Source organism: Lissotriton vulgaris, chromosome 7, assembly GCF_964263255.1.
Source record: "Lissotriton vulgaris chromosome 7, aLisVul1.2, whole genome shotgun sequence".
Classification (NCBI taxonomy): Eukaryota; Metazoa; Chordata; class Amphibia; order Caudata; family Salamandridae; genus Lissotriton; species Lissotriton vulgaris.
The window spans coordinates 741,383,229-741,411,224 of NC_141695.1; the positions used below are offsets into that span (position 1 = coordinate 741,383,229).

Below are 27,996 nucleotides of genomic sequence, written 5' to 3' on the forward strand. Positions count from 1 at the left end.
GGATCAACGTAGTAGCATTCTTCTCCTCCTACGAACAATGGCATTTGTCTATAGGTTTTTCCTCCATTTGTAATGCGAGGCGGTTGGGGAAACGGCGCTCGAGGAGTCTGATTCCCCCCTTTGATAAACTTTCCCTTCGGGACTGCTGTTCCCTTTATCATGCTGGGTTGAACCTCATCCTCCTCCTGTTCTATCTCCCCCGTCTCGACATTATAGGGACACTCGCGTCTCCAATGTCCCACCTCGTTACACTGATGGCACCTCGTTGTCTTTTTCAGTGTTGCGATATCTACCCTCGGTCTCGATCTTTCTTCCTCATCTCTGCTCTGATTATTCTGTTTCTTTATTGGTGTTCCTGTTCCCTGTTGCCGCTGTCCACCCTTTCCAGCTGATTGCATCTGCACCAACATCAGCTTTTCTTTAAGTTTCTTTGCTTTTGAGTCTATTTCGTCGCTACAGTACCTTGCATATCTTAGAATCTCATCTAACGGTTTGTTCTGCCAACAAATCAAATGCTGTTGTATCATTAGGCTTATGTCTGGTCTCAATCCTAGAACAAACTTCGACACAAATTGTCCTATGTCTTTAGGATCCATGACATCCAATCCGCTATACTGTTTGAATGCTTTCAGCAATCTCTCGTAGAATTCGTGAACGGTCTCTTTAGGCTCCTGAGTTGTTCGATCTATCTTAACCCAGTCTATGTCTTGTACTGGCACTTTCTCCTTTAACCATGCTATTACTCTCTCGTACTTTTCCATGACTCTATCTGATGGACCATTCGTCCTGGCAACTCTCGGAGGCTCACAAGCGGGCCATTCGATACTAAGTTTGCATGCCGTCCACAAATCTCCGGGTACTACGATATCAAACAAGGTGTTCAAATCGATCCACAGTACCTTAGAGATCTTCACGAACCTCTCTACCTGCTTGTACCACTCCACGGGGTTCTCTCTAAGCTTGGGGAAAGAAATAGTAAATGCCGCTAAATCCCCCCTACTCCAGGGTACATGCACGTAGTTTCCGTTCGCGATTTCTCGCAAAGGGAAAGCTTCCATTCGCATTAGGTCTCCATCCTGGGACTTCACAAGTGCACTCCTTCTGACAGATCCCCTCTTGGACCATTTTTCCTCCCATCTATCCAGATCTCTCCATATCCTAATACACATAATCAGTTCCCTTATGTGTACTCTTAGCCCAATCGTCCTACGCTCATCTAGATCTCGATCTGTGCAATTCAGCCTATGGTTGGCCTGTAAGGCTTTAGTTCGTGACATGTCTATCATATACTTGTCTGCCAATTCAGATAATTTTTCATGAGCTGCCCTTGCCTTTCGAGTAACATCTTTAGATAAAAACAGTATTTCATCTGGTTCGTACAGCTCTAACCTTTCTATTGCCACTGTGCCGTCAATTATCTCATCCAAGTCTGATTTTAAACTCATCACATCAATCCGTCTTGCTTTGATTTCAGCTCTCAGTACATCAGTCCTAGGTTGTTCTCTTACATCCCTCTCACCTCCACTATGCGCCCTACGCCTAAGCACAGGTGAGTTATGAGGAGTTTTTCTTGCTTCTTTTTGTTCCCACCTCTCTAGATCCCAAGCTTTTCCATCTTCCCTTGGGGTGTGGTGGAACATTGCTCCATTCCCCATCACTACATTCCGTCTTTCTGGCTCGGTGTCTCCAGATACGATATAGGATCCACCGTGCTGTTCTAAACCATTGTAACTCGCTTGCTGTCTGGTGTCGCTCAACAACCGATAAGATCCTTCATGGCCCTCCATGTTCCCGCGATCTCGTTCGTGATCACCGGATGCATCGCGAGACGTTTCGCGACTCCCCATATTCTCATGACTTTGTTCGCGTTCACCGGATGCATGGCGAGACCCTTCGCGACTCTCCATCACACATGTCACACATTTTTGTCCGGGGCATGGTGAGTGCACTTGAAACTATTTCGGTACTCCTGCGTCCTTCGTTCTCCCTCACTAAGGATGACGCGAGGCACCTCCCCACACCCTGTACTTCTGTCGTTACACATTTCCCTATTGCCGCTGGTAATATGGCAAATATCTCCCCTGCTTTCCTGGCTCCCTCTCTCCCACTCCGGGCTGCTTTCGCCAGCTCCACAATGAGAGAGGATCTTGTTATCCTGGTCTCTCCACTCTGCTCCTGTTTCTAAACTTTTATTCCGCATTTCTTCGGCAGTATCCCATTCTTTCAGGTATTCCCTTAATTCCTTATGGGATTTTGGTTTCGGTCCCCTCAAATCCATCTGTTCTCTTTGGCCCCCTTGTTCTATCCAGGAACCCGTTGCGGAATCTAGTGGGGTACTCCGACTCATTGGTCCTAGCAACTGCCTCTGAGAATTGATCGTATTATTCCTTCCCTCTATCTCTGCCCTCTCTCTGTCCCATCGTGCCTGTTCCTCCTGCTGGACCCCCTCTGGGTTGTAGATTGACACTATAGGGCCTATGGTAACAGGAACTTGTAAAGCGTCGGGCATTTGATACGACCTTGCATGCTGTGTTTCTGGCACCTTCTGGACCACGAATCTTCCCACTACTCTCTGTTCGGGACTAGATTGAGGTACTTCCTCACCTTTCTTGGCATCCCACTCTGTTACTGGGAGTGATTTATATTCCCCCCATCTAGCTCCGTCCCCTTGCTGTAGTATGGGACTTGCGGTTTCGCTGTGGTACGGAGGTGGTCTATCTGTTAATAGCCTCTCTATCAGATCCTCCTCCGTCTCGCTTTCCTCATCTTCCTCTAGAGGTTTCTTTTCTCCCGTAACTTCTAGCATCGGGTATAGTTTGTCTGCTTCTATCCTTTGTACCCTCCACTTTTTAGCTTCATCGTCCCATTTAGCATCCTGCACTGCCTTTACCGATCGCCTCACTCTTTCCTGGCGTCTCTTTAAGCTCTTTTCGTGTGCTGCTCTAAACCATGCACTAAGGGCTTCGAACTGTGTTGGCCTCGGTAGAGGTCTCGTTGCAAGCATTACCGCTTTCAGTTGGTTCAATACTTCCAATTTAAACGTTCCGTATCTCGGAAACGTCAGTTCCTTATTCCCCTCCGTTAGCTTATTCCACTCGGAGATCCATAATATCGAGTGTAAGCCTACATTCACTGCCATATGATAAGCTGGTGTGCCTTCTGGTGGAGCTTCTTCTCCGGCATACAAGTTTCTTCTGTCTCTCTTAAAGATCGCCCTTAAACGTTTAAAACACTTCATTTTCGATAATCTACAATTTTCCTTTTCTCTTCCTTGTTTACGTCCCGATGACAAACAACCAATCCCTACGCGGCTCTCGCTAATCAGCCTATCCCAGCGCGATTCTACGCTGACCGACCAATCTCAGCGCGGCTCTACGCTGACGTCACTCGTTTCCTCTGCAGCAGTTCCCCTCCTTTCTCAACTCGTCTCACGATCCTGCATGCGTTTTCATTCATACGCTGAAAAATGACTACTTCCGTCCAAGCGATCACTTTTCTCTGACTGTACGGCCACAGTCTAACTGTAATTGTCACCTCAACTGACGAGACGTCTTTCCTTACACGGTCAGACGCTCGCCTTAACTGATAGGTTACTTACACACAGTAAACGTCCGACCAGCGTCCGTTTACTCATACACTCACTCTTACGCTCCCCCTATCATCGGTCTGTCGGGCGATCAATGGTACCTCATGACCCCCTTTACAATGGTGAACAATTACTCTGGGTGTTCGATACACCCGAACCACTTAAGCTCTCCTTGAACTTAAGATTTTATCCGGTTGCGCGCGCTCACAACCTTCCCTCAATCACACTACAGGCATTCAACTCCGCTTGACATTACAACACAGGTACAACATAAAATACCGCAATCTTACAACGCATGACCCTTATACTCACTCTCGACCGACTCTGCTGCTTTTCTCTCGACGCACCGTCAGCACCGTCTTCGGCAGGGATTCTTCTTCTGGTCGTCGATGACTAGGGACCTTGGGGTAATCTAGACCTGACCTAGGTTGTCTCCCTCAAGAAGAAAACCATCTTTCTCTGCTACCAACTGCGGGGAATGAGATTTTGATACCCTTTTTGATCACTTAGATACTAATCTCATTCATCAATTTGGATCGGTTGTTTTCTGTCATTGAGTAAAAGACAACCCCCGCATAGGTTAGATAAACCCCATAAACTGACGCAACTCTGAAGAACCACTTACAACTGATGAAGTTTTAAGAGTTTTATATAAAATCAGAGTTAAGTGCATATACAATCCTCTCAGGATGAGTTTCAAGAAATATACAAAAGAATACAATTAAAATCAATTCCAAATCTCCTCCAATTTCTGTTTCAAATCTGGTTCAAATCTGTAATTAAAGCATAGATACAATGTGGTCTCGTTGCGTCATCTACAAAAGAATAGGCAAGTTAATTCTGTCCCTACTCTGTACTATGTGACATCCCTACTTCGCAAGTTCCTTACCTAAAAAGGTGTCAGCAGTTTGACTTCCAAAGAAGTTCAAACTCTCTTAACCCCTAATGGTAATTTATCTCGAGAAGCAGTACCCTCTCTCTGCCTACCCATCCGCTCTCTAAGGGTCCTCGGCCTACTGCTCTCTCGCGCTCCGTTCTTCCTGCGCTCGCTCCTAACTTGCTATCAGGCCATCTGTGCTCTCTTCTCCCCGGGGTACTGTCCCTAAATACACAATCACAGTGTGGGTGGAACGCCCCTTCGACGCCCACCACGTACTTTCTTAATGATGTCATTCTTCGCTCTTTCCATGGCTTCATCTCTTTGCGTCGTTCATTAAGTTGACCCTTCTCCTTAGGCGCCATCTTCGTCTTCTTGCTGGTGACTTCATTGACATATCACTTGTCCTTTCGGAGCAAAAGTCTATCACCTCAGCAGAACTCTACTCTTTACAACTATATGCATAACCTTTCTTGGTCCTGTGAATGGTCATTTCAAAACAACACTCAAATTCCAAGCGTCTCTTATCACGTTTTAGGCCATAAACTCCGTCCGGCATTGTCACCTTAAATCTAGCAAGACTAGACCCCTTGGCTCGCACGTTCACATCAAGGCTTATTCACGACTCCTGTGAGCCCACTAAATTACAAACAGCGGACTACACTCCTGCGAACCCTTGGTCAGCTAGGTTAAAATCACACATGACCTAAATCCTTCTAACATTCTTGCAAGAAGCTTTCTACACAGTATAACCTTTAACACACATTTATATATAATCACATTTAGTAAATCGCTTGCTTAAGTGAATACATTCTACATAGAATATAAATTACATAAGATACAAATTACATAGAATATAACTTTATATTCCCATTCGTTACATCGTTATGTATGTTCTCTGCACATCTCTCCGTGTTACATTTCTCGTCGTTTCTCCATTTAAAGTTATACACGTACATGAATTCTACTTTGCACGTTCTTCAGTTCATAAGCATTTCTACACATTCCTACATTAGCCCACTATGTATACGGGCCTTCTAATTCTAATACACTTTATAGAATATATACATTTCCTATTACTTTGATTACATCGGCTAACTTTATACTACAAGTGTTAACTTCACGTTGCAGTGTACATTTCATTCCTACATTATACGATATGCTTGTGAATATGGCTCGGATATACGTTTTATTCAAATTGCGCTCTCTCAATAGCTTTGTTGCCTTCGCCATCAATTTGATTCCCCGACATAAAAGGATAGGTGAAATGCAACCTTTAGATATGTGCCTAATTGTGAATGCAGCGATAAATTTAGTCTATGCCAAGGTGTACAGCAGGTCTGTATTTTAGTGTCAATGTTATCCTTATTCTAGATTAACAACCTCGATATTAATATAGTTACTAATGAAAAGGATATGCCAATTGTGTGAGGGTGGAGTATTCCTGTCCTCCTTAATGCAGATGATGCTGTTTTAATTACCCGAACCCTGATGATCTTTAGCAACTTTTAGACCATTTTTGAAACTTCATGGAAAGGCTTCCCTACACAAAAATATGAAGCTGCAAACTCTTGTGTTGCATGGTATTCCCATTTCTAGACCCTGTGCATGTTCATGCCTGGGGCTTACAATTGACACCCAGGGAACATGGGGCCCATGTCTGAAACAGAGACTCAAATTCTGTAATTAATTTTTTTTTCTTTTTAGTATTGCTAGGAAATAAGTCTATTGCACCCATTGAGGCGATTTTTAAAAGTGTGTACTAGTCCTCATTTATGGAGCTGGCCTGGTGGGCTTTAAGGAAATCAGATTCCTCCAGGGAGAGAACAGAGTGTGCAGATGAATCGTTGACATTTCACTGGGCTCGTCTAAGTACTCTTTGCACAAGGAGCTTGGCATACCCTATGTTGCTTATGAGATCAGTTTAGTGTCACTTGTTATGGTGTTCAGTTTGGAAAAACCCTGAAGCCTTACGGAACAAGAAGATTATATTAGAATCTCTGTCATGTGACAGTGGCCTCGGTATTCCATGGTTTTCATACATCAAGGACACCTGTGTCAAGTTAGGCAGACCGACTTATTTATCCAGTCTGCTAACACTTTAAGTTGTGATAAAACCTGGGTCAAGATCAGAATGGGGAGTTTAATAAGGGGGAAAGAGTGCAGTTGGAGCTGAAGAAACTGGCCAACAGGGAGTAGCTGTCGGTCCAAACTACAACAGGGCTATAACAGTATCTGGAGTGGGTTACAAAATTCCAGGCCAGGACCCGATTGGCTAGATTTAGGCTGAGTTTGTTAAGGAGTCAGCTCTCATTTCCCCTGGGTCTGTAGGATCCTCATTTCATCTTGGTATGCCCTTGTGATGAACACTCTGCAAACTCTAACACAATTTCTATTTTTTATAGATTTTATCGCCGCTTTACCAAGAGTTTTATAAATACACTGCTTAAAGGTGCCTCAATTAACAGGTATGCTGCCGCCCTCCTATTTCTACAAATACTTTATGATTCTGTATTTACAAATCAAGCAAAGTAATAAAGAAGAAGAAGAATTATGAGTTTATATTACTTGTGATGTACTTGCATCTTGCTAGTTCATGATATTGATTGAGTACACTTATTTAGAAAGCATTTGGAAGCCTTTGTTAATTACATTCAATGTGGTTTTCATAATGTCTCCATTTAGGTGTCTAATTCTTTTTCCGGCTTACTTTACATGCTCTTGTTGATATTGGCTCGTGCTAACGTAAGTATGAAGTGTTTCAATTTTACAGGATGTGGACCAAGAAGACAATCATTACAATCAATATTTTCACTAGATTTGGATAGACGCTCCTTCACAGCCGACAAACAGGAAAGGGTTACCATCACTGGCAAGGTTTGCTTACACTGCATGTGGTTACTGTCACAGGAGTGTATATTATACCTTGATGCACTAAAATAGCATGACCTTAGAAAAGAAATATGTTCATACATACATTAGCATCTATAAGCCATAGGGTAATTGCATTAGAATCAAATGCAGTCACTTTGTAGGTATAATTCATTTCATTTAATTAATTATTAGTGGTTATATTTTCAATGCTAACTAGGAAACTGTTGAATTAATGTTTTGAATAGATAGTGTTTTAGCTCTCTGGTGTAAGCAAATCCTAGGCACAGGGTCTGCAGAATGGTCTCGATCAAAAATCATAATTTCTCTGGATATCATGCACGCTGTAAAAAGGCTTCTGCACCTTTAATTTGCCAAATACGTTTCAACATTTCAAATATAATAGCCTTAGACACTAAAGGCCTGATTACGATGTAAATCGGAAAGCCTCCGACCAACCGTGGCTACTGCAGGTAAGAGCAGAGGGGCCGGCTGGGGGGTGATTTTGAGAGACAACTACACTGGAGCTTGCAAACTTTAGGCCGATCTCATTACTCCCGGGACTTAGTAAAATCACAGAAAGACTGGTGAATTGCCAACTTTCCCACTTCCTGGAGTCCAATGATCTTTTTCGTAACTCTCAAACTGGATTCCGCCCAGGCCAGGGTACTGATACGGCCCTCCTCTCTGTCATCGAGGAGGCAAGGTGCCTCTTGGACTCAGGAGGATCAGTGTCAGTGATCCTCCTGGATTTGAGTGCAGCCTTTGATACGGTGAATCACCGTATCCTTATCCAGCGCCTGGCCGAGGTGGGAGTACGGGGGTCCGCCCTGACTTGGTTAACATCATACCTGTCTAACCACACCTTTCAAGTCTGGGAAGGTAACTCACGATCTGCCTCAATCCCCCTCCAGTGTGGCGTGCCGCAGGGCTCATCCTTAAGCCCCACATTGTTTAATGTGTACATGCCCCCCCTGGAGGATGTGGTTGCCCAGTTTGGGATTTAAATTGTAAGTTACGTAGACGACACCCAACTTGTCGTCTCACTCTCCCAACTCGATCAATGCCCTGACAGTCTTCGTTTATGTCTGACGAAGATACATGCCTGGATGTGTGACTCCTCCCTTAAATTAAACAGATCAAAAACGGAAATCATGTTACTTGGTCACAAGTTGACCTCAATGCCCACCTCCATCTGGCCTGCCTGTCTGGGGGATCCTCCCAGCCCAAAAATAAAAAATTAAAAGTTGAGGGGTCTGATTGGAGCAGGATCTCTCACTTAAAACACAAGCTAAAGAAACAGCAGGAATTTGTTTTGGTCTTCTTCGGTCTGCCCGGAAAGTCCTTCCTCTTCTCCCGCAGCACTCTAGGAAGTTACTAGTACAAGGACTGGTGTTGTCCAGACTAGATTTCAGTAATGCGATCTTTTTAGGAGCTCCTGAAGCCACCATCAATAAGCTCCAACAGACTCAAAATGCAGCAGCTAGGCTATTAATGGGTATTTCACTTAGGACGTCAGCTAAACCGGCCCTCAAATCTCTCCACTGGCTCCCATACGGGAGAAGATTAAGTTTAAATCTCTATGCATCACCCATAAACTTCTTCAAGGTAAAGGACCCTCGATTATGAAGAGTCTAGTTACGCCCTACAAGGCTAATAGGCCCCTGCGCTCCGATACTGAGTACCTGGCGAGAGTGCCTAGAGTCAAGAAAGCACGCACAGGAGGCCGGCGCTTCTCTGTAAATGCAGCCTCACTATGGAACTATCTCCCCTTGAAATTACGCGCGGAACCCTGCTATCTGCGCTTCCGGAAGCTACTGAAAACCTTCCTTTTCCCTAAATGACCCTTTGTTCTCCTTTTTCCCTCTTGAGCCTGATTCTACTGCAGCGCTGGGATGCCTCTGGGTAACCATGCGCTATATAAAAACGTGTTACATTGCATTAAATTACATTACAAGGGGAAATTATATAAATAGTTAATTTTCCCTCATGGTTGTCTCTCGAAATCCCCCTCAGCCGACCCCACCACCCCACCGCTCTTACCTGCAGCGACTGCTTTCTGACTTACATCATTGGTTTCAACTCTGACAGCCATATTACAATGAAGGCTGTCAGATTTGAAACTAGCTGGTCGGACTGACTGGCTTCTGAAGGGCTCGTTTACGCCTTGGGGATTATGATGTCAGTTTCTGACAGGCTTTTCATGCCGGACTTTTGGACATGAAAAACCTGTGGGAAAGCAACTTTGGGGGCCCATATTAGGGCCCCCTTGCTACAACAGCCTCTGGTTGGAGGCCTAGGGACATCTATGGTGCCCCCCTGTTAATCCCTGCACCGCATGGCAGGCACCCTTAGAAGCCTGCCACGCGGTGCAGGGATTTACAAAAACAGCCATTTCTCTATTGGAGCTTGTGCTACGGCTGGTTTATGGCTGCAGCACAAGCTCCAATAGAGGTATGGTAGTTTGTGACCGTACCATGTGCGATCGCATTGTAATGGTGGTATTGGGACCTTCAATTGGAGGCCTGTCGGTCTTGTGACCGTGGCGATGTCATTTCCTCCGATCATCGTAATCAGGCCCAAAGTGATGAAGAGTATATGAACTTGTGCCTGGTAATTACATTTTTCTGGAGATTTTTGTGCTTTCTGGTAATAACAGAAAGCATTGGTATCTGACCTGTAAGCAGTTTTGAAATAGGGAAATTTATTCGGAAAATGTTTGGGTCTATTAATGGACAGAGCCGAACAATGCTCCCACTGTGTATGGGAAACATCCATTACAATGCAGTCATTACATCAAACTGCTTTTACAATGCAGCTGTTACAAGGCAACTGCCTTTACATAGCATGCCATAACAACGTATGCCATTACAACGCATTATAAGGTAAGTAATAGAGATTCTTTACTTTTAGGGTGGGTATGGGTTTTGGGGTGGATAGGAATAGTAATTTTTACCCCTACACTATCCAACATTTTACCTACTGTTGTACTCACTGGAGTGGGAATAGTAATTTTTACCCCTACACTATCCAACACTTACCCTACTGTTGCACTTACTGGAGTGGGAATAGTAATTGTTACCCCTACACTATCCAACAGTTACCCTACTATTGCCCTAAACGTATTATGAGTTGTAATGGTATGCATTGTAATGGTATGCTTTGTAATGCAATTCTTTGTAATGGTAGTTTTTAAAAATGTGTTGTAATGGCATGCGTTGTAAAATCTTGTGATGTAATGGAAGTTGCGATGTAAAAACCATGTTCTAAAAGCATGCGTTGTAATTGTTTGCATTGTAACATCATATATTCCTGTGTATAGTTATATATTTCTCATGGACTAGTAGTTCTATGTATGTAATGGTGACCATAATGATGAAAAAAAACGTTTTTGCTGATTTTCAGCATTCAAATACATATCTTCACTATCTAATGTAGTGTATGAAGACAACTCAGTGATCAAATGTTTAACAGTGTGTATGAATGACGTGATTTGAATGAATGACGTAAATTTATAAAGCACGCATTACCCGGAGGTGTCTTAGAGCTAGGCGGATCAAGGACAGAGGACATGGCAGCAAGCTGAGTTAGGTCTAAGTCACTTTATTGTTACGAGCGATAAAGAACCAGGTCTTTAGCTCCTTTCTGAAAAGCTGCAAGCTTGCTTGAGACCAGAGGGAAAGAGGAAGAGAGTTCCATAACTTTCCCCCAGGAAGGTCAGCATTCTGCCAGCCCAGTTTGCTCGTTTGATTCTGGGGATCAGGATCATGTGTGCCGAGCTAGATTTTAGTGTCTTACTGGGCGCATACCAGGTAAAACATTCCTGAAAATAGAGCGGACCAGTACAGTGAAGAGCCCTATGTATTAGACATAGAGCCTTAAATGAAAATCTCTTCTCCACCAGTAGCCATTAAAGGCCGTGTAGCAGGTGAGATATTGGTTTAAACTTAGGGATGTTCAAGAGGGTTCTGGCCACCATGTTCTGTAAGGACTGTAATTTTTTGAGCAGATATTTCGAGGTGCCCAGATTAAGGACATTGCAGCAATCCAGTTTGGATCCTATAAGGGCCAACATTACGGTCTTCTGTAAATACATTGGAATAAACCGTAGAATTTTTTTGAGAACCCGAAGCATAAGTATCCCCCGAGGTCACTGTATTGATCTGAGCATCGAAACATAGTTTGTGGTCAAAAAAGGCTCCCAGGCCTTCTGCACAGGCTTGGGCAGGTCTCCCAGCTCCTGAGGCCACCAGGATCCATTCCAGAAGGAAGTCTCTCTCCCACAGAGCAGCACCTCTGTTTTTTCAGAATTTAATTTGAGGCTACTCTCCTCCATTCAGCTTGCAACTGCGGCCATACAGCTGCAGAAATTGTTGGCATCATTTTCAAACTTGGATGAAATGGACACCACTATCTGAGTGTCATCCGCATAGGATGATAAAGTCAGGCCGAAGCTCAGAACAAGCTTCACCAGGGGGTGATGTACACATTGAAAAGTGTGGGGCTAAGTGTCGATCCCTGAGGCACCCCACATCACTCAGCACTCAGACCTCCCGAGGCTTCGCCGGGAGCAACGTCAACTTTTTAAAGCCCCTCACTGACCTTGGTCATCGCTTGCTGTGCCCCTCAGCTGCGCTCTGGACTTTCGCGCACGGCAGCACCTTTTAGCAGCTTCTACCTTCTCCCTCCTGCACGCCACCCAGAGCGCCTCCCGCTGATTGTCTCCTCCTGAGACGGGCGAGTCCTCCATCTTGGGCGGCTCTGGGTCAGCGTTGCAGCGTTTGGGCCCCTCCCCCCCAGACCAGTACTTTAGGCGCACTGCGGACCTCGCGCCTCATCACTCAGCACTCAGACCTCCCGAGGCTTCGCCGGGAGCAACGTCAACTTTTTAAAGCCCCTCACTGACCTTGGTCATCACTTGCTGTGCCCCTCAGCTGCGCCCTAGACTTTCGCGCACCGCAGCACCTTTTAGCAGCTTCTACCTTCTCCCTCCTGCACCCCACCCAGAGCGCCTCCCGCTGTTCGTCTCCTCCTGAGACGGGCGAGTCCTCCATCTTGGGCGGCTCTGGGTCAGCGTTGCAGCGTTTGGGCCCTTCCCCCCCAGACCAGTACTTTAGGCGCACTGCGGACCTCGCGCCTCATCACTCAGCACTCAGACCTCCCGAGGCTTCGCCGGGAGCAACGTCAACTTTTTAAAGCCCCTCACTGACCTTGGTCATCGCTTGCTGTGCCCCTCAGCTGCGCCCTGGACTTTCGCGCACGGCAGCACCTTTTAGCAGCTTCTACCTTCTCCCTCCTGCACGCCACCCAGAGCGCCTCCTGCTGATCGTCTCCTCCTGAGACGGACGAGTCCTCCATCTTGGGCGGCTCTGGGTCAGCGTTGCAGCGTTTGGGCCCCTCCCCCCCAGACCAGTACTTTAGGCGCACTGCGGACCTCGCGCCTCATCACTCAGCACTCAGACCTCCCGAGGCTTCGCCGGGAGCAACGTCAACTTTTTAAAGCCCCTCACTGACCTTGGTCATCGCTTGCTGTGCCCCTCAGCTGCGCCCTGGACTTTCGCGCACGGCAGCACCTTTTAGCAGCTTCTACCTTCTCCCTCCTGCACGCCACCCAGAGCGCCTCCCGCTGATCGTCTCCTCCTGAGACGGGCGAGTCCTCCATCTTGGGCGGCTCTGGGTCAGTGTTGCAGCGTTTGGACCCCTCCCCCCTAGCCACTCCCCCTCATGTGTCCCTACATAATGGTTGGCCAGCCCCGGCAGCGCAGCGGACGAGCGCAGTGGGCGCGCCGAAGGCGCGCCGAAGTTGCGCCTAAGTTAAGCCCGTCTGCACCCGTCCGCAATGGGCCGGGACCAGGGGCCATAGACCCTGCCCCTCCCTTGGTGTACACCTCTGCCCAGTTACTGTCCTTTTCTGTTTCTGCCCCTCTTTCCCCCTCTGCAGTCCAACACTTAATTTTGCACGGTATCTACGTCCCCTACTCTCCTTGCACTCGCCCTGTCTCTCCTATTTCCTCTCCCTTTACCTCTCCTACTCCTTTTGCCACTGGCCCCATTTCCGGCTCCCCAGCTGTCTCTGCTATTCTCCTTAATACTCGTTCCGCCGTTAAAAACCAAACTGCCCTTTCAATCTTCTGGATACTGACTCCCCGGATTTTCTTTTTCTTACTGAAACCTGGATTTCTTCTGATTCACTCCCGGACCTTCTTGCTATTCTCCCCAATACCCACTATGCCCTTCGTGCTGACCGCCCTGACGGAAACACTGGAGGGGGTGTGGCGATGATTATTCGCTCTTCTATGAAATTCCAGCTTCTTTCGCACCCCGCATATCCAGTGTTGACTTTCTGGTGGCCCGCTCCCTCAATCTCCCGGTACCCCTTATGGTGGTCCTCATGTACCGCCCCCCTCAAAGTATGCCATCATTTGTGTCTACCCTGCAGGATCTCTTGGCCACCTTGGCGGTAAATAACTCCTTGCTGCTCCTGCTCGATGACTTTAACTTTTGGTCGGGTGATCCGAGGGAGGACTCCTCATCCAAAGACTTCTCTGCTACTCTTCAGTGTCTTAATTTCTTACCTCACGTTCTGGCCCCTACCCACAATCACGGTCACATCTTGGACCAAATCTGGTCCCTACGTTGTAATCTTTCGCCCACCTCCATCCTTCCCTGTGTCTGGTCGGATCACTCCATGATCTCCTTTTCCATCCACTTGGGTCAAGCTGAGAAAGCCCCCCTGCCTAAAAACATCCTGGCTCGAAGCTGGAATAAGACCGATCTTAATGACCTTTCCTCTTTATTGTCTTCATCTGCTCTTACCCTGACTGACCTGCCTTTGGAAAGTCAGGCGGATGCCATTAATACCTGGCTTTCTTCTGCTTGCGACCAGGCCGCCCTACTAAAAAAGGTCAAATCTGCTCGCCCCCACGACGCTCACAAGTGGTTTTCCAATGACCTTAAATCCCTTAAATTAGAGCTTAGGAGCTCGGAGCGTCATTGGCGACGCAACTACTGCCCTATCCTCCGCCTCAAATATAAAGCCCTCCTCAATAACTACAAAAAAGCCATCTTAGCGGCCAAATCTAAATACTTTACTGAGAGAGTGGCCCTCTCGGCCAACAAATCCCGTGAGATTTTCTCACTAGTTCATAGTCTTGCCACCTCTGATCGCGCCTGTCTCTCCCCTGCCCCCTCTCAATCTCTCTGTCACTCCTTGAACGATTATTTCATTAATAAAATCATTACCATTAAGGCCAACATTCCCATTGTGTCTCAACCTGAACTTTTTGATTATTCTCCTCTGTCTCCTTCTGTTCTGGATCACTTTGAACCAATTTCACCGGAGCTTTTCCTCGACCTGCTTGTCAAGGTCAAGTCTGGTTCTCCTGCGGACTGTGCTCCCGCACGGATCCTCAGAACTCTCTATAGTAGCTGTCCCATCCCCCCCCTTACTTTTCTCAACACTTCTTTGGCCTCGGGTTGTGTTCCCTCCCCTTTTAAATCCGATATTGTTTTTCCTATTTTGAAAAAAGCCGGTCTTGACCCCTCTCTTCCATCTAATTTCAGGCCGATTTCCCTTCTTCCCTATCTAGGGAAGATCCTCGAAAGCCACGTGACATCTTGCCTCTCCACATACATTGAGGAGAACCATCTCTTGGCCTCCCACCAGGCGGGCTTTTGTCCCGGCCACTCCACTGAGGGCGTGGTCCTCGCGGTCCTGGATGAACTTAAGGGGAAGGCTGACAGCAATCTCCCCCAGGCCTTGGTCCTTTTGGATTTGTCCGCTGCGTTTGACACGGTCGATCATGCCATCCTTCTCGACCGTGTCAGCGCAGTGGGCATCCAAGGCATTGCCTTCTCCTGGATCGCGTCCTTCCTTCAAGGCAGATCACAGGCAGTTCACCTCACTGATTTTTCTGCTCCCCCTCTTCCGGTCACCTGTGGGGTCCCTCAAGGCTCTTCCCTTTCCCCACTTCTCTTCAATCTTTACATCCGCCCCCTCATCTCCTCTCTTCTCGAGCTGGGGGTCTCTGTGTACAATTACGCAGATGACCTCCAGCTCGTCTTTGATCTTTCATCCCCAGCTGACTCTCTCCCTAAGTTTTGTTCCACTCTTGTTTTCATTTCCCAGTGGATGAGCTTCAATCACTTGAAGCTCAATCCCGATAAGACAGAGCTCGTCCTCACTGGTGGTTTGTCTAATCCCTGGTCCTCAGCTCACTGGCCCCTTTCTTTTGGCCCTCCCCCTCCCCTGTTTCCTCTGTCCGGACTTAGGGCATCAAGATCAGCAATGATCTGTCCATGCATGCCCAAATCAGTTCCGTCGTGTCTTCTTGTTTTTCTTCCCTCCGTTTAATCCGTAAGATCTCCCGGTTCTTTTCTGTGCTTTCTCTTAAAACCATTATCACGGCCCTCATTACATCCCGCCTGGATTATGGAAACGGCTTGTACGTAGGTATTCCTGCCTACGAAACTCGCCGTCTCCAGGCCATCCAAAACCAGGCGGCCCACCTTATCCTTCGTCTCCCCAAATTCTCCCACATCACCCCTGCCCTCAAAACCCCCCATTGGCTCCCGGTTCATTTCAGGTCTCATTTCAAACTAGCTTGCTTGGCCTTTCGGGCGCACGCTCGCTCTGCCCCGCTTTTCATCAACTCACTTATCTCTTCTCACGCCCCCAGCCGTACCCTCCGCTCTTCTTCACTTTCTCTCCTTCACGTCCCCCGCTTCCGCAAATCCCGCACCGGGGGCACCCGATTCTCTGTGCTGGCCCCCCAGATTTGGAACAATCTCCCTCTCTCCATTCGCTCTATCCCTATTTTTTCTCACTTTCGTAAAGCTCATAAAACTTTTCTTTTCCTTCAGGCATTCCCCGGCTAATCTCCTTGGGTTTCCTCTGTAGATTCTGTTGTGCTCCTCAGCGCCAGGAAGCCGCTTGGCCGCAGTGCGCTTTAGAAATTTCTTTTTCATTTCATTCATTTCATTTCAAGGAGAAGGAGCTGGATTTTGCATCTCCCACCTCGACCCACTGTTCACTGTTTTTGAGGAAAGAGCTTAGCAGAGTTAGTGAAGTGCTCCTAAAGCCCAGGCAATGCAGGCGTTTTATGAGAAGCATAAGGTGGCCGAGAGATCAAGTAAAATTAATAAAGCTCTTCTGCCCTTGTCAACCCTATCTCTAATTTCCTCTTATGCGCCAACCGGTGCCGACTCCGTACACTGGTGGCCCATGAATCTGAAAAAGGACCAGGAATTATAACTTCATCTAAAAGACTTTTTAAAACATTATGGGCCCGATGTAGGTAATCCCAGATTACCGATTCTTAAATACCGAATCATACCTATTCGGTATTTAAGAACTGGCAATCGGGATATGGGTATTTTTACGGAATTCAATACCGAATCGGTAAGTTTCAGTATTTACCGAATCGGTAATTACCGAATCGGTATTTGCCATTGATTCCTAATCTATGGTAAATACTGATTCGGTATTTTACAGAATCTGTAAAATACCGAATTGCCAAGGGGGACAGGGTGCCACTTTGACACCCTGTTGCACCCCTGTTTCTGGCTTGTGTGCCATGTGGCACACATACATGCCCTTAGGGCATGTATGTGTGCCACACGGCACAGGTGTACATGCACAGATGTGCATATACACAGAAATTCTTAATTTACCACCCAATAGTATTCGGTGGTAAATTAAGAATTCCTAAGGGCCTGTGGCACTGCAAACTGTGCCACCGACATATGGATTTACAGAATCAGTATATTTACCGATTCGGAAAAATACCGAAGCGGTAAATTTACCGAATCGTTAAATATAACGATTCTGTAAATTCCAAGCCACCTACATGTCAAAAGCCAAATACCGGTCAGTAACGGCCAAAATCGGCTGTTACCGACCGGTATTGGGCGACCTACATTGTGCCCTATGCATCTGAATTAGTTCTATTGCCCCCATAACTTGATAAGGGCCATTTTCCAAAACTACACCATCCAACACATTATATGTTTACAGCATGATTGTCCTAACAGAAGAATGTGGCTGCAATTGCTGGACCACAAAAAATGGCACAGTTTTACTGAAAAATATACTTTCTATCTGTTAATAGCATAATTGTAAATGGCATACTAATCCAAATCAGAAAGAAAAATACTTTAGTAGCATTCCAAAAATAAGACCATGGTGGTAAAATGTATCTGTCTCAAAACCAACTGGCAGGCAGGAAGCTATTTGTAACATTGGACAACCGTACAATGATTAAGTGAGTTTATTATTTGAAAATCTCCATTAGAATTATTCTGACAGCACAATGTCTTGAAGGGCTGCCATTTCAAAAGATGTTGGTTCGGTTGTGAGTTCCTACTAAACCACAGGAGAAGTTCCGGTAATTTTAATTGGTGAAATTTCAGCATCATGTTCTTTTACTACAACTGGCACTTAGGGGCCGATTATGATGGCGGACGGACCTGGGTCCGTCCGCCACCATAGAGAAGGAGGGACCGTCCGCAGGGGCAGCGGCGGTCCCTCCATGCAGATTAGGATGTGACCGCCAGGGTGGCGGTCACATCCTCTATTTTTAACATTGCGGCGGGTGCAGCTTCAAGCTGCACCCGCCGCAATGTTAAAAATGCATGTATTACATTTACATGCACAAAGAGGCAGGCACCGCGCGGTGCCTGCCGCTTTGTGCATGTAAATGTTGGGGGGTACCATAGGTACCCCCCATGTGCACCCCCCACCCCCCGACACCCTGGGGGCCCGCAACGGGCCCCCAAAAGCCAAAGTCCACATGCTTTTCCACGGTGGAAAAGCAGGTCTCCGTGCAAATCCTAATTTGGCTGAAAGTGTCTTGCAGACACCGTCACCAAATAGCCCTCCCCACCCCGCGGATCAGTGGCGGACGGAACTGCAGTCCGCCGCTGGTCCATCCGCAATCCCACCGCCATCCTAATCTGGCGGCGGGTGTTCTATGTGGCTGCAGCGGTGAATCCGCATACTCCGGGACGGCGGTGGCTTCAGCCGGCCCGGAGTATGCGGATTCACCGCAATCATAATGAGGCCCTAAGTGTAATGCTGGAGGCACAGCAGTCTCAGATGTCCCCAGAATGGGGCTCAGGATATCAATGTGGCGTGTGGCTACTCTTCTAGGGGAAGTTCTTGCAGAGTAGAGAGAGTGTATGTGGTTCTTCACCGGAGTTACCTTGGTGTCAACAGGGTCTGATGAATTAAATTGACCACATAGTGCTTTTTAATATGATCGATCAACACCTTCTTATTTCATCTTTGAACCAGGCAATGGTGTGTCTTGTACTTCAAGAACTGGAACAGGTGGTCAGTACCATAGCCCAAAAATATGTGCATCAGGGATCTTTCCTTGGACATGCTCTCCCACTTTTAAATGCCATGAGTCAGCAGATTTAGGAATCCTATCTGCAATGGTGACAGAGAAACAAACTTCACATTAGATTAATTCAGACTTCTTGGACATCCTGAAACAGATTCAAACAAATATTGGGGTCAAACATTTTAGACTCTGCCATCTTTACAGGAACATTTAGATCAGGCTTGTACATTGATATTCCAAAGAGCATTTAATATGGAGTGGAGCCACCTGATTCTTTAGGCAAATTATTTAATGCTCTCTGGAGCCCGTACAAAACATGTGGCTAACTCTGCTCTGAACTCAGTACCATATCAGTCAAGGCTTATTTAAGATTACTGCTGTAGTGCTATACTACAGCGCTACTTTCTGGGCTGAAAGGGTGTAAGTATGGCAGTCATGCTTCCAGAACAGACATAAGATCCTTTTAACAGCAAATGCTGGACCATTAACTGAATGAAAGGTTTGAACTACTAGCACTGTAAGTTTTTTTGACTACTTGGCATTTTTTTGCATCCCAGCCCAAAGTAACTTGGAGTAGAACCAACAGCAACTAATAAGTAGTTATATCAGTTTATACTTGTAATGTTTGAAGAAAATTACTCCAAACAGGTGATCATAGATAGTAAGGGCAGTCTGCGTTGGTCTTAGAACAGTGGAAGTTTTTATCTGTTAACAAATACTACATAGCTGCACATATTTTTTTATTATCTTGGTAAGCACAGCCAGCAATATGGTTGCTGTAGCATTGGTACATACCTGTATGCCAGCATGTGCAACACGTTTCCCTCATGAAGCTGATTTTATTAAATCTTATCTAAATTACCCATTTTTAATATGCCTATTTGCTGCTCCAGGTATATAAACCATCAGACTGTTATCTGGAATGGGGGTGTAGGAGCAATCAGAACGAAAGTCATCAGGGAACTTCTCTCGTTTTATTGGTGATTGAATCACTGCAAAGATATCTGTGGTGATTGTAGTTTGAGATCAGGTTACAGCTTTCACCTTTGAGGTCGGCACTGCTGTTTTTGCAGCCATATTTGTAGGTATAGGAGAAACTATAATGATTTGTTACCCTACACCAAAAGGTGCTCTTTGAATATGGCCGCCTGCACCGCAATAAGACTTTTTTTCTGGAGAACGGAAGCGTGCTTCTGCTGTGGAGTACAAATGTGATCTGTACACTGTTGGAGTTGTCTGTGCTTCATTGTAAGCTGTGAATGTGTGGCCTGATGCACTGAGAATAATTCTTATTACTAGGGTTGTTTTGTTATCTCTAGTATGTAAACATTTAGGGGCCCGTTAGGATCTCGGGCGGATCAACACCGCCTGCATGGCGGTGGCTATCCGCCCGAGATCCGTCCCCGCTGGCCACCCATTTCCCCACCATATTACTATGGCGGGGGGACCTAGGCGGACGGAAAGACCGTCCACCATTTGACCGGGCGGAAAAGAGTTTATTATAGTGACGGTGTCTGTCAGACACCGCCAGCCATATTATCATGGGTGCGGAAACATGCCTTTCCGTGGCGCATTGCCGCCATGGAAAGGCATGCAGTAAGTGCTTGCGGGGGCCCGGTGCGGGCCCCCAGGGACTCTGGGGGTGGGGAGTGCACATGGGGGGTACCTATGGTACCCCCTGCAGTTCCATGCACAACATGGCAGGCACCGCGCGGTGCCTGCCATGTTGCGCATGGAAGTGCCCAACATGCCTTCCTGGCATTGTGGCGGGCGGTGCTGAGTGCACCGCTCACCACAATGACAGGAATGCAGGATGCACCCGTCACTGTGGCGGGCGCATCCTAAAGGCCCGCACGGGACCCCCGCACTTATGGCGGGCAGTCCCATTTCCCAATAGGATGGTCGGCAGACAAATCCCAACTACCATCCTAGTGACCCCCTAAGTTACTGGCTTGTATTTCATGAAAGATAACTGGGTGCTTTTCAATCCAATGCGTTTTAGAAAACATGGGAGAAATCAAATCATGCAAGGCCTTCTCTTGGTCGGTCAGCATAAAGTGGTAAGAAGGCCCTCTCAATGTTAAGAAATCCCATTAGGGTTTGTAATTTTCTTATGGTACTTGGAGGTTGTGAAGTAGCACAGTACTGCAGGAAGTCAGGTGCCAATCCTTTACTCTCACTGGATATTTCATAGATTTGGAAAATAATATTGCTATGCTTAAAAACTCAATTTTAGATTTTTCGAAATTGATTTTATACCTGTTCTGGGCTAACAATGTTACTATCCTGTCCACTCTAGTAAAGTGTTCAGTTAATTCATGATCTTTGATGCATATATCATCAATGTAAGAGAGCATCTGAAGAGTCAGCCATAATATCTTCTGGATTCTTACAGCAAACACATAGGAACTATTTCTAAAGCCCATAGGTAATCTTGTATAGGAGTACAAATACATATTGAATGAGAAAGCAGTGAAATACTGGCTTTCAGGCACTATGGTTTGTCTAAAAACGCTTTGCAGATGTCTAGGGTTGCATTGCATTTTTTTGCACCAAGTTCCTATTTAGTCCCTTGCTTTGAGCATTTATTACAGCATGTGTGTATGTCTACTTGTGTTTATATTCCTATACCCTAAAACTATTCTATAAGAGCCATCATATTTTATAACCGGTAAAAAAAGGGGTATTCATTGAGGAACTACAAGGTAATAAAATGTATTGACATTGTAGCTGATATAACATGACTTTTATGTCATTTTTAGCCTCTGGCTTAAGAGGATTTTGAGCTTGCACTTGTGACTCACTCCTTAAGGAATTGAGATGTAGACCCAAATATTTTTCCTAACCAGCTTGATTTCTACATAACTGTGAAGGTTCCTTTACACCCCACTCACTTGCACATTTTTCCTTAGGGTCTTCTGGTATTTGAGAGGATAAGGCTTCCTTGTTTACCTATTTCCCCAGATGTACACGCCTTATGAAATCCGAAACCCAATCTTCTGCAATATTGATGTCATAAGCATTAGACAAATGAGGCAAGAGAACTGTATTTTACTACGTTGTGTATGCCCCTCAATTTGTATTTCTACATTAGAAACACTATAAGGGGTTTATATTTCCACCTGGAGTATCAACCTGTATAAAGAATCTAGTTGGAGTTAGGAGAGCCCGGGGCAATAATGATTAAGCTACCCTCAGAACGGCATAGCCCCAGTAGAAAACCAGGACCGCAAGGTGCGTTCAAAGTGTTGACACACTAATTCTCACAGCAAGCTGCATTCTTCCTCAAAGGGCAAGGTAAGTAATCCACTGCCAAAAGTCACAGGCAACTTTCTCAATGTTTGCCCTCTTGCGGGCCCAAGAGATGAAGGTATCACTACCAGTCCACCGCCCACGAGGCAAGACAGCCTGGCACCCTGTCGGGCATCTTCTCTGGCAGTTGCCATTCACAATTCAAAGAGAAATTTCAGGCATTCAATCCAGGTACCCCATCCCATCGCTGCAGCAGGTGGGCAAATGAACCGCTGCCATAGTAGTGAGACAGTCAGCTCCATCATCTGCTTTCCCAGACTGGATAAGCCAAGTCTTCAAACCCCAGCCTATCCACATAGGACAGAGCATCATGTCAATAAGGGAGGGTCACCACAGCTGTTTGTCAGCTGCCCACCACTCGTAGCCAGGGTTTGATACCTGCATCTATTGAGTCCCCGGTTTAGGCGGTGGCCCATCGCCATGCCTGCAGGCTGATGCCCCCTGCAATGGTGGAAATCACTGCTGGAGGTGAGCTGCATTTCCCCCATGCTGTCAAAGAGACTCACATGATTCCCCTTGGAGGTATTGTTAGACCTGGCTTTCTCAGCGGGTTTATCCCCAGACTTCTTGGCCTCTTATGTTTGTCCCTGCTCTTGTTGGATTTAGCCCTCTGGGCACTTTACCACTGCTATTCTGTGCTGAAGTGTATGTGCTCTCTGTTTCAATTGTGTTTCCATGATTGGCTTATTTGATTTACCTTTAAGTTCTTAGTACAGTGCACTGTGTGTGCCCAGGGCCTGTAAATCAAATACTGCTAGAGGGCCTGCAGCACTGGTTGTGCCACTCACACAATTAGCCCTTCAAAAGATTCTCAGAACTGCCACTGCAGTATATGCACAGTTGTGACTGCCATGTCGACCTGGTAAATGCACCCACTTGCCAGGCCCTAACCTTCCCTTTTCATACATGTAAGGCACCCCCATGGGCAAGGTGCAGTGTATGTGAAAGGTATGACATGTACTGGTGTGTGTGACATGTACTGAGGGTGAAATACAGTGCATGTCATTTTTCAATATTGAAATGCAGCTTTGCCATAGGATAGAATGGGAGATACTTTGTAACATCTTAAAAATATAGCTTTCCATTAGGACAAGATAGGAGAATGGAGTTTAGTATGCCTAAACTCAGAATTTAAAATTACGTCTCTTAGTGAAATGGGTTTTCAATCGTGTGTTTGAAAATGCCACTTTTAGAAAGTAAAATCAAATATGTGTGAGAATGCACTCCTTCCCTTAGAGAATGTAATCCTTTTCCAATGAGAAACTATATGTTTGTGATGCGTGCACCCACATACTGTGAAACGTCCCATATCAAAGTGATGAACAAATCGAGCCAAATAACACTTTCCTCGCGCACCCAACTGTTGCACTGCAAAATAGGGAAGACATTTCTCCCAATATGTCACTTATTACTGAACCAGCATGATTGCATAGTAGTTCTTTATTCAACATTTTTCAAATGCCTCCTGCTGCCAATCCAGGCTTTTAACAGTGGTACTTGAACTTTGGGTGGGGTCTAGGTGGTTTGACATTTAGCTTGAGCACATGAACGTTATGTTCTGTTTAGTACAAGGAAGGCAGAGAGAGGTAATGCGGGTGGAAGCTTAGTAAGCAGTTACATTTTTATTTTATTTTCTGTTCTTTTTTATGCACACAGTAAGTTGGCAATGAGCAGTTAGTTGAACCTTTTTTTCATTTTGTTTCAGTGAACCCCTGACGAAGAGCCAGCAGGCTCGAAATGCATTGGGTGTATTGAATGAAATGAGCCTACTTTGAAACATTATTGACCTCACGTGCCACTGTTAAAAGCCTGGATTGGCAGCAGGAGGCATTTGAAAATGTTGAATAAAGAACTACTATGCAATCATGCTTTCTCCACAGTGGTCTAATCAGCAGGAAGATTAAATACATAAGGATTGGTATATTGATTGAAAAATAATGACAAACAAGGATGGTTCATGAAAAAGTGACAAATTGGGAGAAATGTCTTCCCCATTTTGCAGTGCGACAGATGGGTGGGCGAGGAAAGTGCCCTTTGGCTGGACTTTTAGAAAGTACGCATTTTCTTCCTTAACCATCCTGTGTGCCTCTGCTGAGTTGTAGATTGACTGTCTGGCTTTGGAGTGACAGTGGCTGGGGATGTGCATTCACTGTAGACAGCTACTGGGGGGTTGAGGTGTGTCCTGGCTCTCCTGGATGAGTCCGTGCTGGTATGAATAAACCTGGGCTGCATTTAGAGTAGTGCAAGGATATTTCTTTTCACCTGAATAGGCCTGGTCTGCCTTACACAATGCTGTCTCCACCTCTTGCCAGGAAGCTGGGTCAGAGAGAATAGAACTGGTTTGGACTAAGCACAGAGACTATCTGCCACAGGAGAACAAAGGGAAGTAAGTATAAATATTGGGACCCAGACCCCAGCTCTTCAGAACTCGCTTGAATCAAGGAATCTGCAATGAAGAAGAGCTGGGGAAGCAATGAGGAAAGACTACCACTTTAATGATTGCTTTGCTATGTTGGCCTGCAATAACTACTTCTGTCTGAGGTAGGGAAAGGACTGGATTGAACTTTCTGTAACTTTTCTACTGAGTTTCTCCAAGGGCTTGGGGTAGTGCTTGCCCCCTGTTCAAGAAGTCTCAGGTACAGCAAAGACTTAACCTCCCTCTGGTTTCTGCCTCTGGGACAGTCCATTTCAGACACCGTCGCCAGTCCGCATCGACACGGTCAATCAACACTGTTGGATTTGGTTGTTTTCAGCACGGCGGTAGCACCGGATGGAGCTACCAACTTTGAAAAACTGCATTTTGAAGGTTATTCTTGCAAAGTGCATAGTTTGAGTATTGTATGTTGGATTTTTCTTGTTTTGTTCTTGTTTGTTTTAGATAAAAGATTGCTGTTTTTCTCAACTGGTGTGGTGTCCATTTGCAGAGTTTTCACTCTATTACTGTATATGTGCACAAATGCTTTACACACTGCCTCTGAGATAATCCTGCTTGCTTGTGCCAAACTGCCAAGGTGGTGAGCAGGGGTTGTCTAAGAGCTAACTTTCTTACCATAACTAGAAGCAAGGGTCCCTACTTTGACAGAGGTGCAAACCATTGCCACGTAGCGACCCCCATGTCCAACAGGTGCACACGTGAAAGCCCATGCAGCCGGGATAGCTTCCCATACCACCTCTTAAAGCAGTTTGCACTGTCTTAGAGGTGCATCACATCTCTGCCAAGAAGTGCCAGGGTTCCCTTGTGGCTCCAGTGTGTTCTCATCCAGTCTGCCCTGCTACTCAATATAGATTGTTCCTTAATGATTTAAAACCCAAGTGGGCCTGGTTAGGTACAACAGGGACCAGGCCGCATGGCCCTTAGGAGGTTTCAGCCCAAGGAGGCACTGTGTTTCCTCCTGGATAAGCATGGGTTTGGTTTCAGAAAGGTTTTGGATGCATTGTGCCGCTCCCAGAGAGGGTAGGTTCTACCTGGGTCCCATGCATGCCAATTGGCTCCTCCGGGGTGAAGGAGGCCCCCCAAGCCCAGTCCTTGCTGAAGCACCCAGCGGCCACTGACCTCTCTGCCAACCAGCACTTGAGGGTAGGTCTGATTTTCACCTACTAAATCCTGGTTAGAACTTTTACTTCCTGTAGGTAGTGAAGTTTGACCATCTTCTCGATGCTCTGCTAGGGCTATTGCTGCTCGGGGGGGCTGATCCGAGGACCTCACTAAACCATCCATTCGGTAGTAGCAGCAGGCAGTGTGTAAAAAGCGCAGGTACATCATCAATGCAAGCATGTTACCCACACATAATGGGAGTTTATCTTTCATGGGAAATAATTTTATAACCCTATCATGAAATGGTTCAGTGGATTACCCACACCTGTTGAAGATAGGCAGGCATATGCTGATCTGTTCAGCAGAATGTGTGCGCAGTCCCGGGCACCCAAGTGCATTACAGACTTGTGTAGTTGAACAACACTTGTCCATCTAAGAAGCAGAATGCAGACTGCAGGGTGGATCACACAACTAGTTAGCATGCAGGAGTCTCATTTGTTATCAGAATTAAATAGACAAATCACTCCACCAACCAAGAATGGCCATACACCTCCACTCACAGAATTGAGAAAGAGCTATCAATCTGTCAAACTTTCTGTTTTCAAGCACAATGAGTTTTCCCGTGTTGAGTCAAATTAAGTGATATGTTTCACTCCTTGTGGTGCCCTTCTTTCAATTCTTTTAAGTTTCAGCTTTTCAACCAGGCTCCATCACAGAACTCACAAACATTGGTTTGCAAGCAGCTACACTCTTTGGCCAGGGTATAATATCCGCCATATTGATCTTCGACTGGTTTCTGCTTAGGTTTGTCTCTTTTTCTAGTGATACAGTAAGAATGCCCAGGCTGTCCTTCTTAATTAGGCCTGGGCAAAATTTTAATTACAGTGGGGTAATGGGAGTATTTTCACATTACTCTTGTGATGTAAAATTAGAGAATAATTATGCAATTAGGCTCCCTCACATAATCATTACACAATTATGCTCCCTCACATAATTTAGAGTCATTTGGGTCAAAAACGCCTTTGCAAAAGCACAAAACAGAGAACGAGCAGTTGCTGGCTCCTCCACTTTGTGTTTGTGTTCTCCTGCTGTTTGCATTCCATTATGGATGCAAGGGTGCATTGTGCATTAAGAAAATAATGTGCAATGCTAAGATACACTTCTTGCATAATTCTGTGCAATCTTGTAAAATCTCTCTGTAATTTTTAGTAATTACAATACAACACATCACGTAAGTTCCTCACACCCCTATTCTTAATCATGGCTCCAGTTCCAAAAACCACCAAAGTAGAACTGCATTTCTATTCTGTTATTCCTAGCTAAAGTATCCTGGCAACCAGCCTGTTTGAACACTACAGATGTTTCAAAGTCAAGGCTTTAGACAATAGGACATTTATTCAAGAGCATCAAGGGGCTGCAGAGAAGCAGGGGCTGGGACAGGAGGTCACTCACTTTTTAACTGCAGCAACTTTAATATATATGGTATTGGACCTGGAAGGCACCAGACTTGCCCTCAAGTGGATCCCCGTTAAAGGATTTAAATTGTACTCATTCCAATTACAGGGCATCCTGCACTCTTTATTTTCATCACTACCTCCCAAAGTCAGGAGTGGAAAATGTGTGTGCCCTCTGCCTTCCTTGAATGTGGTAGCTGTTTTTCAGGCTCCCTTTCCGGAATCAATCTGTGATTCCCAGTTACCTGTGCCCACCATAATAGGCTTAGAAAGTGCAATTGAAAGTTGATGGGTCAGACATTCAAATGTATCATTGCCTTCACAAGGATATCGGATCGACTTGAGACTATCTCGAGCCACTGACACTGCGGGTTGAGTATGGATTGGTCTTGATCTAATAAATGCATACATCCTGGGAGGGTAACGCTTGTCAACATGTATTAGCTTTAGTATTACCACGTTTTTTCCAAGTAACAGAAGGAGTGCTTAAAGAAACCATTTCATGAGCCACTCACAGTTTCACTTTAGTGGATGTGTGTACTTATGCGTGCATGGCTTAACCTTTGAGACAAGCATATGCGGCCGGCAGGATCAACCGGATAGACACATCTCTTGACTGAGAGAAGAAGCTATGTGTCCATGCAGGACAAACCTTTTTACACCTCGGGAACTTGCTGCACGAGTCCCTGCTAACCTTCAGGGGAATGTTTGTACAGTCAGTCACACTTGTACATGTCGGCTCAGCCTACTCTACAACAATTAAAAGATAGGTAGGCCGAGGCATACCCAGGGCAAGACACGGGGGCGCTGGTCTGGGCAGCATGCACACCTGGAAGAACCTTTGTTCAAAGCTGTTTTGTGAATGCACTGGGTGCAAAGGGCAATGGAACAGAACCTGGCCCACCAGGTGGCAAATGGTACTTGTGCCACCCAAAACCATCCACTCAGTTCAGACCATTGCAGGGCACAAATTACCAGGCTGCTTGGCCTTCCCTCTGCTGGATGACCTCCATGAC

General features: G+C 45.9%; 2 pseudogenes; both read right to left on the reverse strand.

The window, feature by feature from the left end:
• Positions 1-21,867: 21,867 nt before the first annotated feature.
• LOC147702350 (5.8S ribosomal RNA) lies at positions 21,868-22,000 on the reverse strand (annotated as a pseudogene).
• A 3,560-nt stretch (positions 22,001-25,560) lies between these two features.
• LOC147702351 (18S ribosomal RNA) lies at positions 25,561-27,582 on the reverse strand (annotated as a pseudogene).
• Positions 27,583-27,996: the final 414 nt, after the last annotated feature.